At 41.2% G+C, this 17,814-nt stretch overlaps 1 long non-coding RNA gene across 1 annotated transcript in view; it reads right to left on the bottom strand.

The window, feature by feature from the left end:
* The window catches only part of LOC310833672, a 39,821-nt gene extending 30,424 nt beyond the window's left edge, over positions 1–9,397 (bottom strand). The window contains exons 1-2 of the long non-coding RNA XR_014558867.1: positions 9,271–9,397; positions 60–277 (exon numbers count right to left, since the gene is read on the bottom strand). This is a non-coding gene — a long non-coding RNA (uncharacterized lncRNA). The remainder of the gene's footprint in view (positions 1–59; positions 278–9,270) is intronic.
* Positions 9,398–17,814: the final 8,417 nt, after the last annotated feature.

Raw genomic sequence — 17,814 nt, 5'->3', positions numbered from 1 at the left:
GCACAAAATGCTCTAGTTTTGATATTTGCTTCAAAAGTAGCACATTCAACATGACTTACCGAAAGGCTGACGTTCTTTCAGTGCCGCCTGGCGCTTTTTGTTCTTCTGATGGTTGCTTGATTCTTCCTGGCACCATTTTCTTCTTTGCTTCCACTGTCAGCGGCTTCGCCAAGCTATGTTGCTAGCTAATCTGGATTTTGCTGTGCCAAAATTTGAGTGTGGCGACAGACCTGGATTTTCTTTAAATAACATGTCAGAGGTGGTGTCATCACACAACCTGCAAAACAAGATGGATTTAACCATTATTAGTTGATCTTAGCCAAAAGGACAGGCAGCGATTGATTTAACTATTATTAGTTAATTAACTTATATCTTACTTGCCAGTCAAAGAAAGGCCTCTGTAGACATTAAAAAATAAAGTAGCATACAGGTATCAAAATAATAAGCCAAGTAATAAGATTTGAAACAACCAGTCGGATAAAACAACAGGAAGAAGCATCATTAAAAGCAGACACTTCCATTAAAATAGATAATTGAAGCCTTCTGGGGGGAGGGGGGAGGATCCTTTTAATTTTTTTATTATATCAGTATTTGCAGGTCACTTTCTATGGGATTAGCTTTCCCCCTTCCAATGTGACTCACAATGTATTTAAAAATATAAAATTGATCCAACATTTTAAAGCCAGAATCTTAATAATCCTGGAAGTGCTACTGCCTAACACCAGGAATATATATTTTGCACTTGGTGTGATGATAGAATAGCTGGGGACAGAAACAATTTCTGAAAATACAGGAAACCTTCCCTCCCATAGCTATACCAGTGGAGGACACATGGGGCACTGCCTCACCAAGTTCAGTCCAAGGGGTTTTTTGTGTAGCCCCCGCCCCCAATATAGATAGATGATAGATATAGATGATAGATAGATAGATGATAGATAGATATAGATATATAGATATATTAGGCTGTCATTAAACTGAGATAATGAAAGCTGTTTGTGTTTCTTTCTAAGCCTTTCAGACAAGGGTTCTTCTTTAGCCCAGCTCTTGAAAAATGTAAAAATAAAGTAATTTTAAGTTTGCTTTTCTAAATCCCAGAGGATGAGAGCTTATAGAACCCAGTACACAATACCTTAACAGCTGTGCAATCATGGGAAGATTTCAGTGAGAAATTTCAGAGAAAAGCTTCTACTTTTTTTCAAGCCAATGAATACACATGTTAACGGGCAATTTGTGTACGGCGGTGGGGATAGGGGTGGGGATGAAGGCTATGGGCACACATAAATTTGCAAATAAATATCAATAGAAACAATCTGACATAGCCAGTTATGCAAGAACTTTTTGAGTAGAACATTGGATGTCAGGGCATATGCAGACCTGCTTTTAGGAAAGAGGTTGTGAAAGGTATCCTTACAGAGCATCTTTGGATTCCTGATTTGGGTGGTTCAAAGTGCTGGGATGATGCCTTACAGGGTCATGGGAATCCAAGACCAATAAAAGCCAGCCTCTGACTGGAGATGAATTGTAATTTGGTCCAATGGGGAGAAAATATTCATATCTGATGTAAAGGGTAGTGATAGCCAACCAGAAATGTACTTAGTCTTTAACTTTCATTACAGAAGAACTTTCACTTTCAGACCAGTTGAGTTATTGTGAGGAGTGGGGGGTGGGAATTGATTAAACTCAGAATATGCACTGGAGGTAAAAAAAAAACCCCAGGGTACTGCTTATTCGGGATGAGTGCCAGATCCAAGATGCTGCAGATGGTACTGTCGTTCTGCATAAAAATATGTGGGGTGGGTTTGTCACAGTATGTCTCAGGTCCAATCCTTCATTCAAGATTAAATCTTGATGACTGAGAGAATTTGTATTTTATTGGAATTTTTCGCAACTTACATTGGCCACCTTCAAAGTAATTAACAAGTTATGCTAATCACCTGGTGCAGTTAATTTGGAACAGCCTATCCATAGCTATTAAGTGTCTTTCCTTCCTCCCAGTCCTAATGTCCCCCTTCGCCAATCTGGCAAATATTGATCTTCTGGACTTGCCTTCCTTCTCCTGTGCCAATACATTTTCATTCAATTGTCAGCTATGTGCTCAGTGCAACATCATCAAATTAAATGTCCATGAAGGCAAATGGAGGGCAAATGAAAACAGTGATAGAAGGGTAGAATGGTAGAGTTGGAAGGACCACAAGGGTCATCTAGTCCAACCCCCTGCAATGCAGGAATCTTTTGCCCAGTATGGGGCTTGAAGCCATGATCCCAAGAAGAAGAGTCTTGTGTCCTACCAGCTGATTGCAAGGAAGACTGGAAATAGCAACTCATAGAATGGAATTAAAGCAGTTATCGGTTTTTAAGTTCAGCAGACACTTTCCAACACAAGAAAAAACGGGTTGGGAAACAGTTGGTTTTTCCCCCTTCTTCTCAGCCCTATTTTAAACACAGTGACCCCATGATTGCTATTGCTGCTATTGCAGTTTAATTGTATTACTTAGAGAACCGGGGTAATAGTCTATGACGGACCGGAACTATAAAACCTGAAACTTCCCTATCTGGATTGTCCCAAGACACCTTTCCTGCTGTAATTCAATCAGATAAAGGGAAAAGATAGAAACAAAAACATTGCTTTTTCACACCTCATTTACTTCACGGTTACAGTAGGAGAGCTCATTGACATAAAATGGAAGATGCCCTGTTATCTTCCTCCCTTGCTGGTGTCCTCCCAATGGAACAGAAAACAATGTTCATTAAAAGAGTAGACTGATTCACCAAGATAATTTTAAATTATTGCTCTCAGCACTTCTTTTATGCTCATAGCCCATCCCCTGTGGGTTGAGAAGATGCTCGCAGGTGGGAGGGGTATACCTCACTCCGGTTTCTGAATGCAAATGATTGATTCTGTTGCTGAAGGAGATGGCATGAACTACTGATGTGCTAATGAAAAATGAAAATCTGCATGAGAGGCACAGGGAGTATTTGTTTCCTGGGAGCAATGTGTAACCAAGGATGACCTATGGCACTTTGCCTTAGTGAGGTCTGAGCAGAAGAGCTGGTACAAACCCGAGTGCCAGAAAGTAGTATGTAGGGTTCCAACTTTAAATATGGGATTCTGTAAATGCTGATCTGAGCAGACAAGGGTATACAGCAACTAACCGTTCTGGTTCCTTTGCTTTGTGGTAGATGAAAGAAAATCATTAATGAATTGAACAGTTGTACCTACAGGCAACCTTGTTGTTATCTTAAGGGTGAGGGAAGTGAGCATAATGGCAAACCTCTGCTTTTGTAGTGAAGACACATCAGACTTATAAATAACATCTTCAAAGGCAGGGAAGGCAAATCTTGGAGGTATATTTGCAACTTCACTGAAGCCGTCCAGCGCTTTCCTGATCCTGATTTTAGACTGGTTGGTGTTCAGACTCTGACAGCACATGCTTTCTTCGGTGCTCTTTGTGCTTACTCATCAAAGTCAATTTCCTGATTGTGTTTGAATGAAGAATTTATTTGTTTGACCTTGTATTCTTTGGGATCACAGTGTAATCCCCGCTCAACACACTGTTCTGGCTTTGAGCTTCAACTACTGCCAATTGTAAATCATTTACTACTGAGAAAGTTCAGCTTAAATCTGCTTTGATCCGAAGTATTAAAGTCTCTCAAGATTATCATGTTACTGTGCAATAAATTTCCAATTGCTATAAGGAACCTACACATCTTGCCCCAAGGATTCATGCTGTTAACCTATGTTTTCCATTATACAGGATGCAGCATGGCTCCTTGTCTGCATAGAGGTAGGCAGAATCACTTATACCATGACCAAATACATGTAGGCTGGGCAGGCCTTGCTCCTCAAAGGCAATGAGCAGCACCAGCAGCACCAACCTCTCCCTTTCTGTGTGTGCGAGAGTAATTCTGCTCCTTGGTCACAAGCGGAGAGCCAAGGTTTTGGCTTCAGAATGGCCATTACAAACTTCCTGGCCCAGCTTCTGTAGAAGAGCTGTTTGATATTGCTATGAACAGAAGTTAAGCACTGATTGACAAGGCTGAGCAGGAATTTTACTTATATGTACAACGGAGACTTGGAGTTGTGGAGGTTTTGCTTTCCTCGTAGCAATACTGCAGTTAGGAACTAATGAAGATATAATTTGTCACAACTTCTATTGCAATCAGGGGAAGCTTTGGTCTGTGTCTACGGGGGTGGGGGGTGGGGGTGGGCACTCTGCTTCCTGTCAGGGATATCAGGCTGTTGCATTTGTGGTCTCAACCCCAGTTCGAGAGCTGGTATGGCCACCATATTTCCAGGAAAAGAACAGATTTTATGGGTCTGTCTAGCCCTATTCCTGTCCTTGTCTCCAAGCCCCACAGCCTTGGTGAGTGAGTCTCCCAGTGCCTCTGTCCTTATCCTCAAGGTGCTCACCAGTTCAGTCTCAGGACCAACGTATAGCTTTAAAAGGGGGGAAAAATATTCTTATGTGGCAAAAAAAATATTTGGCAAGCAGAAACCTCTCACGTTGTACCAAGGGTGGAATGATGAGTGCTGGACTGATTGACTATGTCTAGAGGAGGTGGAGCCTGGCCATAAATAGCTCACTCAACAAAGCTTCTACCATGACACCATATGGCCTTACAGCCAGCCCTGTCCCATCTCTTGGCATGAGGCCAACGGTAGAATTGGTCCTCTCCCACTCTGTTTAAAGAGAGAGAGAGAAAGCAGAAGGGCTGTCCATCTATGGGAAGACTGCTCCCTCTTTCACTGCTACTGCAACGTAATGTTTTTAATGCCACCTGGATGAGTGGGGTTTTTTTGAGGTGGGATGGGTAGAATGAGGCATCAGAAAAGGGCTTGTTTATGCACACAGCCTGAAAGACCAGAGGCTTGCTTCCAAATGAATGATTTAACAGCTATATCTGGATTGCATATTAACTTTTGCGTGTGTGTGTGATTTTAATAGACACGCACATGCCCCCTGGAAACAGCCAGGCTAAATTGTCAAGCAGCCAGTCACTTTTAATCAGCTTGATGGCATCTCACAGCCTCTTGCTCTGGGGAAAGACCTCGTACAAAACAAGGCACATCCAGTGGGATGCAAAGTGTGCCGAAGAGACTAAGCAGAAGACAGAGCCATGATTGAGCTGCACTTGAGACGGGTTGGGAGGCAATGGATGCGTATGTCCGACATCTCAATTTTTATTAGTTAAGGCAGGCATCTGTTTTGAAAACAGGAATTTTTGTTTTGTGATGTACTAAAATCTCAGATTAGCCTGTGGTGTTTTGCAGAGGGCAGGATGATTCTTACCGATGCTGAGGATGATTAGTTGGGCACATAACTGGCAAACTCTGACAACAGAGGGAGGAGATGATATAAATATACATATTAAGATCTCTGGAGATGGTATATCTGCAAGCATTCTGATAAGGCAACAGGCTGACTGAGTGTTCCTTCTGATGCCAAAATTAGTTTACTGATGTACCTCTCACACTTGTGCCTGCAAAGCATTATGCTGCTGCCTCCAAGGCATGCCACTGGTAGCAACCTCCCGAAAGAAGCAAATTGCACATGATTTTTGAAAAGCGGGAAAGAGGGCAGGTTGATTGTCCCACTGGCATGGTAAAGTAATTAGACCCTAGGTCTGGAATGCTACTTTTTTACTGCAGCAGCAAAGAGAATGCCAACTGTCTTTATCTGTGTAGCATAAGAAAACACTATATTTGATTTAGTAAACAGGTTGATCCAGTGATCTCTGGATTTGGCTCCCATAGGTGCAGCACCCTCTCCTGACCACAAGGGCAACCTCATTCATGTTGATGGATGAAGGGGCTATTTGATTGCAGAGAAAGGCACGAATGGAGCTTCTGCTTCCATAGAAATGAATGGGAAAACGACACATCCCTTGATACCCACCCCCTGCCACTAATTGTGTGGACATGGGTTTTTGGATTATGGCAACTTTCTTTTTTATCCCTAGAGTTTGAAACTCATTCAGAAGCAACTTTTGATTAATTTCATTGATTAAACTGGAGATAATTCAAATGTAACTCTCCTTCTAAGTAGCAAATATTGTAACAAAGTATTTATACTACAATCTGTACCCATTAGGGAAATCATGAATGAAAAGCTAATAAAATTTATATTTATTCACATTTTATGAAAAGCAAGAGCAATTGAAATAATGCAATGCCCCAATGTAGTGTTTGACTGTTTCTATTTGCAATTTTGATCTTACCCGCTTGGGATTTTTATTATTGTTATTGTAAGTCGTGTTTCATTAATGACATTTCAGGCTTCGCTAAGTCTATAGGGGAGAACTTAGCAATACAGTGGCTAGCAGATATAAGAAGTAAAGTAAATGGATAAAAAGGATAAATGAAGATCCCATGTTGTACAATATCTACTGAAAAATGCCCGATCTTTATGAGCACTTTCCAGCTTTATGCAATGTAACATTCACCGTATCAAATTAACTAAGAGCATGATCCTAGTGTATTCATAGTACGTTACATAAAGTGCTATATAAACAGTTTATTTCAATGTTATTTAAAACTTGATTGCACATTGTGCTTTAATTAGTGCTGCTGCTTGAGTCCATCATGGAATGCCATAATATGTGAATAGTTAAACTGGGATAGTCCGATTACTGCAAATTAGAAGAGGCTACTGATTTCGTTCATTGCCCTACTGTGGTCGCAAATGCCATTCCTAATATAGCTATGGGATCTTGGGAACTGATTAACACAAAGCACCAATATATTGCAGATGTGTGCCTGGAGGCTTGTTTCGCTACATCATAGTAATAAAGGAACCTTCTCTTAAGCATTGCAACTAGTGAATCAGCAAACTTGGGTTCAATGGGATTTATTTATGGGTGATCTACAAGTTAAGAAACAAAACCTGGCACAGGCAGTGTTTTCCTTTTCTGATAAAAACTGAGGTGCTGGTACATATCTTCATAAAAATGCCATGGGTGCTGGGGGGGGGGGGGGGGAGGCTGCCCAGGACAGCAAAAAAGAGGTGACAGTACTCCATAATGGCGAACGCCATCACACACAAAAACCACTGGGTATAGGTTTTCTGGGATTGTACTTCTGCAGAAGACACAGATGAGTTTTCATAACTGAATAATGTCCATATACAATATGTGCAGAACAGTCCATATAAACATAATGCATTGCAGGAATATACATTGTTGGACTAGATGATTCTCAGGGCACCTTCCAAATCTACAATTCTATGATAGCACATCATGTACATTGTCCTGAGTACAGCTTTCCCTTTATATACCAATTATTTGGAAGAGTTCTATGTGGCTAGAGAAACAATTCAGTGATGTGGTCCTTTAGCTGTATTCTGAAGTAGTGGCACATGGTCTATGGCTTTTCCTCAAAACTTGGACCTTCTGTGCTGTACCACTGAGCTATGGCCCATTCCCTAAGCCTGGCGTGCATTATCGAAGTAATATTTGATTTCCAACAACAGTAGTGAGATTTAAAAATGTGCCTTGAGACCACAGAATTGCAGCAACTGGCATTTATAATGTATTAAGCAGACAAAATGGCAAACAGCTGTTGCCTTAATTTCCCATGTACTGCAATGCAGAGTAGTCCGCCCATACGTCCATCATATTTTTGTATAAACCTGCTTTCATTCTACTCAAAAGACACAAAACTCAATAGAGTAATGTACAAATATTATAAATGCCAACATGTAAATAAGAATCCATGTTCTGACCAAGGAAGAAATGTACACATATCCTTAGTCCTGAATGAAAAACAAAATGGAGCCTCTGACTAACATATATTTTATACCACTTCAACTTTTCTGGCTTCTCTCAAAGAATCCTTGAAATAATAGTAAGGTGCAGACAATTCTCAGAGATTCCTAACCACCAGCAGTGCTTGCAGAACTACATTTTCCAGGGTTATCTGAGAATTGTAGGTCATAAATTAATAACTGATTCTTAAACTAGTTTAGACCAAACTAAATAATTCAATTTAGCTCATTCCACTTTCATGGTATCAGCCTGTAGCTACCAATGTGAAAAGTTTCTTTGCAAATGCTTTACGGCACTCTCTGGACTAACAATTTTGCAAATTCACAGAACATCCTTTTTCACTACGTAACAGAAATGGCAATATCCAGGGAATGTGCTTGGAAGGACTGGGAGATAGCATCATTCAGATGTGCTAATATTTTGAGGATGAGTGTAGTCATTGAAATAGGTTTGGGGGTTGAGTCCTGTCTAAAAAAACCAAACCCTGTTTATGCATTAAGATAACTTCAGAAATGAAAAGTTTGCAATTAATCTTTCTTTTGTTTACATTGCCGTTTGCTTTCAGAGCTATAGGAACAATTAATGCACTATAACTTTTAACCTTAGTGGATATCTGTATAATTATGGTAAAAATGGATACCAGTCTAGTCGCTGAAATCTGACCTACTTGTTCTAGGTGTGACGTTGGCTCTTGATATTTATAACTCCAATATGAGATGCAGAATTTAATGGTGTTATGCCAAGTTCTACCCACTTAGGACCTGGTCCTTTGAGTACACTGTCATCTAAATTAATCACCATTATTGGACTCATTTATGATGAGCTTGCCCTCAATCTATACTCTTTCGGCAGCAATGTCACACAGAGCAGGCAGAAGACAGAGGGGACCGTTGACATTTTAAAGGGACTGTGCTGTGATGTCCCATCAGATTTCTTCATACACCTGAATCTCATTTTCCATGCACCAGAAGCTCTTTCAATTACAGGCTTAGCAGATGATGTACTGCATTATAATGATGGTCTTCTGGAGTTTAGGGATGTGGGGCAGGAGGGGCTTGGTAACTACAGTGATTTCTTAAAAGGGGGAATCTATGCTGTCAAATAAAGAAGGTAGAAATGTTATGATTTCAACATTGAAAAGGGGTCCTGAATGAGCATAGTAATGTTCACAGTTCATGCATATGGAACAGAACAGAACAGAACAGAACAGAACAAAACAAAATCTAGCCCGTACAGTGACTCTGAAAGTAAAGATTTGGCCCACTTTGTGACACGTAGTAAATCACAAACTCCAGAAACCTCACAAATAGCCATATGGAAAGCTTGCTCAGCCAGAACAAAAGGTTTGTGAACAAGTATACTAGTGCAGTATCACAAAACATGGATCTTTTCAACATTTTCATCATGGTGCCTCAGGCCTCTGTACAGCTACAGAGCTGTTCGAATTTTGACAAAACTGGAAGACCCACAGGAAGGCCAAGAACACAACCATTAAAATATTGTTACCTCTTCTGCTGCACTTAGTACTTGTGCTGGTCAATTCTCCCTGCCAGCCATCTCCATAAATTCATGAGAAAAAGAAATTGCTTGAAATAACGTTGAAAGGGAAGAGAAAATTTTGGTGAAAACCTCACAGATGGGAAAGGGATGCAGAGTTTTTGTTGTGCTTACCGTACTTTTGAGGCAACCAAGGGCTGTTTGTGATGTCACTTATTTCATGCTGAAAATTATCTCAACAATGGTCCACTCTGCCACCTTACCGCATACCTGCACGTCAATCAAAGCCCAGGGCAACACATTGTGACATAAATTATCCCATGGGGCTTTACACAGATATGCACAGCTGGGGAGGCTGCAGAGTGCTGGAGAAGCGTTTACAGCAAAGAAAAACACATGCACCATCCTTGGCAACCTCACAACAATTGCCTAAGCTCATAAACCTGCACCCACCAAAATTATACATAAAAAAGCAAAATGGAAGCCTCTCTTGCAGAGGAATAAATGACCCATGATCAAACCACCTGTCTAAGCAGCCTTATGTATTTTCTGTTTCCGTCATTCAGTTGTCTTGATTTTTTCTCCCTTGAAAATATTTTCATTTTACTGTTGTATCTCTTCGATATGAAAAGAGAGATAGTCAATATGGTGCCTTTCTGATGTTGTTGCACTACAGCTTTCATCATTCCTAACCATTGACCATGCTGGCTGAGGCTGATGAAACCAACAACACCTGGCCAGCACCACCTTCGTTATCCTTGATCTAACAAGTGTGCTTTTCAGGAAAGAGGGTGAATTTCCAGATGCCTTTCTCTTATGGCAGAGAGTAATACAAAAATGATCATGGATGGAGCATAGTCAGCACATATGCGTCATCAATAGAGTCTTTTCAGAACTCTTGGAAGCAGTCAAGCTTTTTTCTGAATACTAGCTAAATGAAGCTTGTAAATGCTGAGCCAATTCCAAATCTAGCCAAGAGGAATTTGCCCATTGATGCCTGGCCCTGGAGTTGCCCATGTATTATGTATCCATTGTATATCAATTCCACGTGAGATCAGGCAAGCCCTATCAGTGTAAAATTTTAAACAGGCTTTGAAAACCTCTCTTTTCTCCATTGCTCTTGTGGTTTGACTTTAGCAGAGCAACAGAACAATGGTGTTCCTATTTTCATTTTGCCTATGGTGTGCCCAGTAGAATGCTAAGCTGATGACTGTCTGTATGCTAGCTATTTTCAAGATTATTAAAAGTAAGAGTGAAGGAAGAATTCATTGAGTCCACTTTTTGCAATGGACTGACCCCATTCAATGCGACCAAACTTGCTTGCAGATCAGAATGTAACCTTCAGTCAGATTATATGCCACTCTGGTGTTTTGGTGCACAAAATATGTACAGTATTTTTCCGTGTATAAGACAACCCCATGTATAAGACGGCCCCGAATTTTTGAGCCCAAAATTAAGAATAATTAATTGCAACATTCTGTGTATAAGATGACCCGAATTTTAAACTTTTAAAAATTGGGGAAAATTATAGTCTTATACATGGAAATATACAGTATTTTATACGAGAAATGTGTGCAGATTGCGTAATTTACAAGAAAATGCATTGGAAATGTGTTTTTAATGCAAAAAGTATATACAAAGGGAATACAATTTAAATGTGGACCTCTCCTGTGTTCTTAAAAAAAAAAATCTACACAAAGTGAGACAAGGTGGACTTAGAAGTCATAGAATCATAGAGTTGGAAGGGACACAGAGGGTCATTTAGTCCAAACCACTGCAGTGCAGGAATCCCACCCATGGTGGGCTTGAACCACCTAACTTCTGATTAACAGCCAGATGTTCTGACCCATTGTGCCACCTGACTGTGACTGACTGCCAGTGAAATAGAAATGGGGCAGAAGTAGGCTGCTCAATCCACCCTTATTAGGATATTGCTAAAAAATTTAAAATGGTGTTTTGCATTGGGGGGGGGGAAGGTTTGGTGAGGCATTTGTGTGTCACTTTGTGAGGTGTCCCCTCCTAAAAAGTGAGACATAAATGCATCAAATCAATTACAAAATATTTGGGGACACTCTCAAAGTATGCTTTTGGGGGGGGTTGGAATCTGTGGCACACATCTCAAACCAATTGGGGGTGTGGAACAAGATACTTCGCTTTTGTGAAGAATTCTTCTCTACCAGAATGCAAGGCAATAACCAAATATGAGATCTATAGAGTCCCTTTGCATATATGAATTTATCTTCACTTTTCTGCTCTCTAAACAGCAGCTCCTCTTGCATAGGAGAATTTTCCAAAATTTGTGGGCAGTTTTTCAGTCAGCACAGGAACTTGCTTTTTTTTAGGAGGAAAGAAGGTTCTCCTCTGCTTAGGGCAAAGCCCTTTGGACTCTGGCCATAATCTATGAGCTTTCACTAGCCTCGCATGCAGGGAGATAAACCCTTCTAGTGTATGTATATATCTATCACCGTAACTTTATTTATGTCCATGCCAGTCAAGTCCTACCATATTCAAGTGACCCGGCTATAAATACGAGTCAAAGCTGCCACTGTATATTTATATGTAATTAAATTAGGCAAGCTTCTAGCCTGGCAACCTTGACAACATTCTTTCAAGCTGGCCCTTTTTAAGCTTCCAGTTACGTGAGGACTCCTTGCAAAAGGTTGCAGTGATATAAATCAAAATGGTCAGCAGGCCAAGCATGAAGGTGCTCAGAGACCATCTCACTGTGATTTCTGCGACAAGACCTTCTCTCTCTGGCTCATTTGTCATTTCCCTCTGGTCTGGGAGGGCAAGGCCCTGTCTGCCTTCAACTACAGTATAGCGGCTGCTCTTGCTGCTTCAAGTCCCCAGAAGGCACCACTCCATTTGGTGCATCTTAAGGGAACAATCGGTGGTGGTGAAGTTTGAGAGATTAATACACCGTTCCTTTTTTGCCACTGCGATAGGCTTTTAATTGGTTTAAACTGACACTTTTTGGGGTGTTTTCTTGTTTCCTCCTACCGATTATCTACATGATTTGAGTCAGATAATGGAGGGCCTGTTAGCTAAATTTGGAGATTTTTGGTGATACAGTTGTACCTCGGGTTAAGAACTTAATTCGTTCCGGAGGTCTGTTCTTAACCTGAAACTGTTCTTAACCTGAAGCACCACTTTAGCTAATGGGGCCTCCCGCTGCTGCCACGCCACTGGAGCACAATTTCCGTTCTCATCCTGAAGCAAAGTTCTTAACCTAAAGCACTATTTCTGGGTTAGCAGAGTCTGTAACTTGAAGCGTATGTAACCCGAGGTACCTCTGTAGTCAGGTTTTACCAGGTGCACAGGAAAATTTTAATTCTGAAGGGAGGAATTCCACATTGTGTTTTTCCACTAGTTCCATCAGTGCAAATGTTTCAGCTTGCCCAATGGAATCATATAATTTCCCCCCATGTTGTAATCCGCCTTGAGCCTTGCTGCTTTGGGGGGGGGTGCTGCCCCACCTAGCCTCTTTATGTGTAAAGAAGGGAAAAGTTGGAGAATTTACAGCCTTATATAGTCATGCAAAGGCCATAGCTGTCAACATTTCACCCCCCCTTTTTAAGGGAAATTCCCTTATTCCGAATCGGATTCCTCGCAAGAAAAGGGAAAAGTTGACAGCTATGTGCAAAGGTCTCCAGCCCCTCCATGCATACTATTTACCCCCTGAAAATAGCGCCAGTATTCAGCCCACTTTGATCCCAATATCACTGAAAATACCTCCACCAAATACTTCAGCCCAACACAAGAAAGGATGCATCTAGGAAATAGTCTGAACTTTTCTTGTCACATGTGGTCCAGGTGTCTTATATATTCACAAGGTATCTGGCAGCAAGCCAGTCTTTACTTTGAAACATACAAAATGACAAGCAGAGCAGATATAAAATAGCTAGCTGACCTCCACTTTGAATGAAGAACAGTATACACCTACACCTATTTTCAATGCAAACTAAAGCAACAACGAAAACATATACCTAGACAATGTGTCATCAGGGGATGAGCAGGCAGGTTCAGGAAAGATGAAAGAAGTACCTTTTTTTAGATGATGCTCAAACATATTCAATATGCTTCTTCACCAACTCACATAGTGTACTTCTCTTTCATTTTGAGATTTAGCACTCCAGCGATCTTATTAGGATGGGGAAACAGAACCAGTGTGCGAGAACAGCTTCTCACACTTATCCTGGATCTTCACGAAGCTAATGCTCACTGGGAGGGTGTGCTAACATTTGAAGGGGAGGCCCATAATACCTGTGAAAATAAGGCCACCACGTTATTTTCACATTAACTGCATCACCTTTGCAGCAGGCTTTCATGTGCATGGAAATATATGGATAACCAAAGTTTGATGCTACTGTGCAAATTTACTCCTATGTTGTTTCACTTCCCTCAGTGAGTTTTACTTACACGATCTGGGATGAATGAAACTGAGCTTTCAACGTGGGTGGCAAACTTCCATGAACGTACAAATCTCACCTGCAATGTGCAGCTAGCAGTCAAAAATTAATATTTTTGTACTAAGCTTAGAACACTCTAATCAACTCCCTGAAATCCTTTCAACCCATCCCTAAAGACTACTTATTTCTAGAGTGAAACTGTACACATTTCCCATAAGTTCTCTACAATAAGTAACTACTTGTTTATGTAGAACGCAGGGTTTTACCACTACCTCATATCAACATTATGGTTCTCTTTATCTGTTTTTTTCCAAGTAGAAAGTGAACAGACGTCTTTCACACTACAGTGGTACCTCGGTTTATGAACTTAATCTGTTCTGGAAGTCCGTTCTTAAACTGAATCTGTTCTTAAACTGAGGCGCGCTTTCCCTAATGAGGCCTCCCATAGCTGGTGCCCTTCCACTGTTCGGTTTCCATTTGTAGACTGAGGTAAAGTTCACAAACCAGGACACTACTTCCGGTTTTGTGGAGTTCATAAACCAAATCGTTCGTAAACAGGACTGTTCTTAAACCGAGGTACCACTGTATAGCTTTTCCCCCCCAGGTATTCTTCATGTGTAAAATCTACATGCTTCTTCAGGTGGGGTCTGTGCATTGGCACAGAATTCTGCACAAGCAAAGCTGCTCAGGTGTGGAAGGTTCCTATGCAAACATCTCTGCACTGAGATGTTATCTGAGAATTTTCTCAGTGTTACTTGATTCTCATTTTGGGTTCAATATGTAGGCAAGCTAGAGGAAAAGAGGTCCATAGTTCATGTGTAGTGTTGCATGTTTTGTATGCAAGGTGTATCAGGTTCATACTCTCCGTGCAATGTTGGCAATTGCTCCTGTCTGAAACTCCTGGAAAGTCCCTGCTAGTCAATGTAGACAGCAGGAACACAGTGACAGAGAAAACCGCCTTATATTGAGGCAGACAACTGGGCAATCTAGTTCAGTATTGTCTATATTGACCAGCAGTGGCTCTGCAGAATTTCAGACAGGGGACACTCATAGCCCTACTTGGCGATAGGGATTGTCTGCTCTGCATGCAAAGCAGATGCTCAGTCTCTGAGCTATCACCCTTCCATGATAACCGAACTAGGCAGTTTAATGGTCTGATTTGGTTTAAGGCAGCTTCCTACTGACCTCATAAAAATATATGAATCTGCTTTATACCAAGTCAATCACTGGTCCATCCAGCTCAATGCCAGTAACAGCTCTCCAGAATTTGGGATATTACTTAGAGGTGCTGGGAACTTTTGCATGCAAGTAATTTGTGGCATTGAACTTTGTACTCAAAGTAAAACCACTGAAATTACAGGGCCTAACCTAGTCATGTCATTAACTCCAGTGGGTCTACTCTGAGTACACCCCATTTGCTCTATCAGTAACTCTGAGCTTTAGTCCTTCCCCCAGCTCCTTGCCTTCTCTTCAGTATCTATAATTTTTTGTTTCATACTGTGCCAGTGGTGTGCATTTGGAAATGTCTCTTTATTCTAAATCTTATTCTTGTGGTGCAAAGGAAAAGAGAGATGCTGGAATTACAGTGGTGCTTTTGAATAGCTCCTCATTTTACAGGGATCTTTGCATGCTTAACATGGTCGAAGAAGATCCATTGATTTTCACCAAGTCCATTCACAGTGCATAAGGGTAAACACTGGAACAAGGATTAAGATCTAATCTCTCAGAATCTGAACATCCAGGTACAGTACTCCTGAAGGAGAGTGCCTTTTCCTTTTGACCTCTGAGAGTTTTGCAGCAGCTGCTACCATTGCTAAGTAGAATCTTTATTCCCATCCTCTTATCTCCCTTGTGCTTAGGCTACTTCAGACCTACAATCCGTAGCAAAGTTTGCATGTACTGAGGATACTAAGGAACAACTCACGCAGGCCTTTTAGTGTGCCAGAAACTCGGTTAGTGTGCTTGTGAGGCACGAGGTGAAAATTGCCACCTGAGAATTTCAAGCTAAGCACAGATTGGAAGCAGTGTGTGCTTCTGGTGAGGATCCTTTCAAGACCCATTTCTCCACAAACTGAATAACTGAAACAGGTCCTGGTGGGATCAGCTGGGTTCATACCACCCAATCATCTAGACAACATTTGCTGATAAGTCAGTTCCATTATAGCAGCAGGAATCAGCTCCAACTTGTATGGCTAATGGCGAAGAATGATGGGAGCTGTGGCCTATCAATATCCAGAAGACTACAGGTTCTCCATCACTGATATACAGGATTATAACCCTAGGCTGCAAACACCAACAAACTTACATGAAGGTAAATTCCACTGAGCACAGTGGGACTTGCTTCCAAGTAAACATACACAGGACTCCCTTGTTTGGCTGCACTTACCCAGAAGTCAATCCCATTGAAGTCAATGGGACTTTCTTATGAGTAGACAAGTACAAGGTGGTGAATTTGATCTTTTATATGTGTATCCCTATTTTTAATTGGGACTGGAAAATGCATTGCCATCTCAAAGCTATTGTAATGAAATGATTAAGAAACTAAGCCAGAAAAATCGCTGGTTCAAATCTTCCTTCTTGTTTCGAACTCTTACGAAAAAAACAAGTGGCTGCTTTCTACTGGTTCAGACCACGGGCCGATCTTGATCAGTATTGTCTACTGGCAGTAGCTCTCTAGGGTTTCAGATAGGAGAGTCATCCCCAGTCCTCTCTGGAGATGCTGGGGATCAAACCTGGGGCCTTCTGCGTGCAAAGCAGAAGTTCTGCCACTGAGCTACAGCACTTCACCACTGAGCCTATAACTCAGTAGACCCTAAGGCAAGCTCCTGCCTTTCAACTGCAGCCTCCCATCTACAAAACATGGACAAAAGTGGTGACCTACTTACAAGCCTGTTGTGCAGACCACTCAAGATAATGTATCTGAAGTATACTCAAAAGTGCTACGTAAACATGAAGTTGTGGTGTGTGGTTTTTTTTTTCTTTTTTAATTCCTATTCTGGCTGGTGCCTAAAATGTGAAGTCTGTCTCTTTCATGATTACAATACGACAATCCTCCTTTTGTATGGCATTCACTTTGGCACCTCTCATTGCCAATAACTTGACTAGGTACACTGCACAAGGTCTGAGCAATGAACACAGGAGAAAAGGGAAGCATAAAATGTTCTGCTTCTAAATAATCTGGGGAAACTGACGGTGCACTCTAATTGCAGAGACTGGGGTGGGGTTGGAGAGGAAAGTAATACACACACCCCAAATCACCCTTCTAGAAGTCTTAAGCTTCTGGAATGAATTCAGAAACTTCAGTATTAAAATAACTAAATGTCTATTTTATAAGGCATATGTAGCCTCCCTGGGTGGGCATCCACTCAGCTCCATCTCAATTTCCCATAACACTTTCACAGCTGGTACTTCCTAAGACATGCCAGTCTGCCCATTTAGAAAATTGAAGCGAGATGTGCAAACTCTGTGAGCCTTTTATATCAACATTAGCTTCATGTGGGCACATTTTCATGGACCTTTTTAGCCAGCCACAGACAAAAAGGACTTTTTCTGCATTTCTCTTATAGAAATTGGTGACAAATAAAAATGCAGCCAGAGAATCATTCTTGCCATTTCTGAATCACAGCTAAGTGGAGATAAGGGAGCCTTGCTGAAGAATTGGATGAGATCAGCTCTGTTTGCAAATGTGGTGTATGATCAGGAAGAATTATTGCATAAAGAAGAGCAACAGCTTTGCACTTTTTAATTAAGAACAAAATGGTATACCACTTAGTTGTAAATAAAACCTCTAAGTGGTGTTAAAGGGGAATTATTTTATACTGGGGCCCAGACCTGTGGAATCCAAGCTCAACACACACATAGAAATACAATAACAGTGTAATGCACCCCCAAGATCTACTGGGATGAGGGAGTTTAATGTAGCAGATTTGGGGCTTTCCAGGCTGAGCTGGATTCAGCTGGAAATGCATCAGCATTAAGTGGGGTTCAGCCAGCAGAACTTATACCAACCTAAGTTCCCAAAAAGGGCATTCTGAGTGTGTGGCAGGGATGGGACAGGGCAAGGAGAGACTTACACCTATTTCAAACCCTTTGCTGTTGGGTCACATGACCTAGCAACTCAGCAGAACTTAGCCGGCAAATAAAG

Source organism: Podarcis gaigeae, assembly GCF_964106915.1.
Source record: "Podarcis gaigeae genome assembly, chromosome: 1".
Classification (NCBI taxonomy): Eukaryota; Metazoa; Chordata; class Lepidosauria; order Squamata; family Lacertidae; genus Podarcis; species Podarcis gaigeae.
This window is presented reverse-complemented; position numbering and strand designations above follow the sequence as displayed.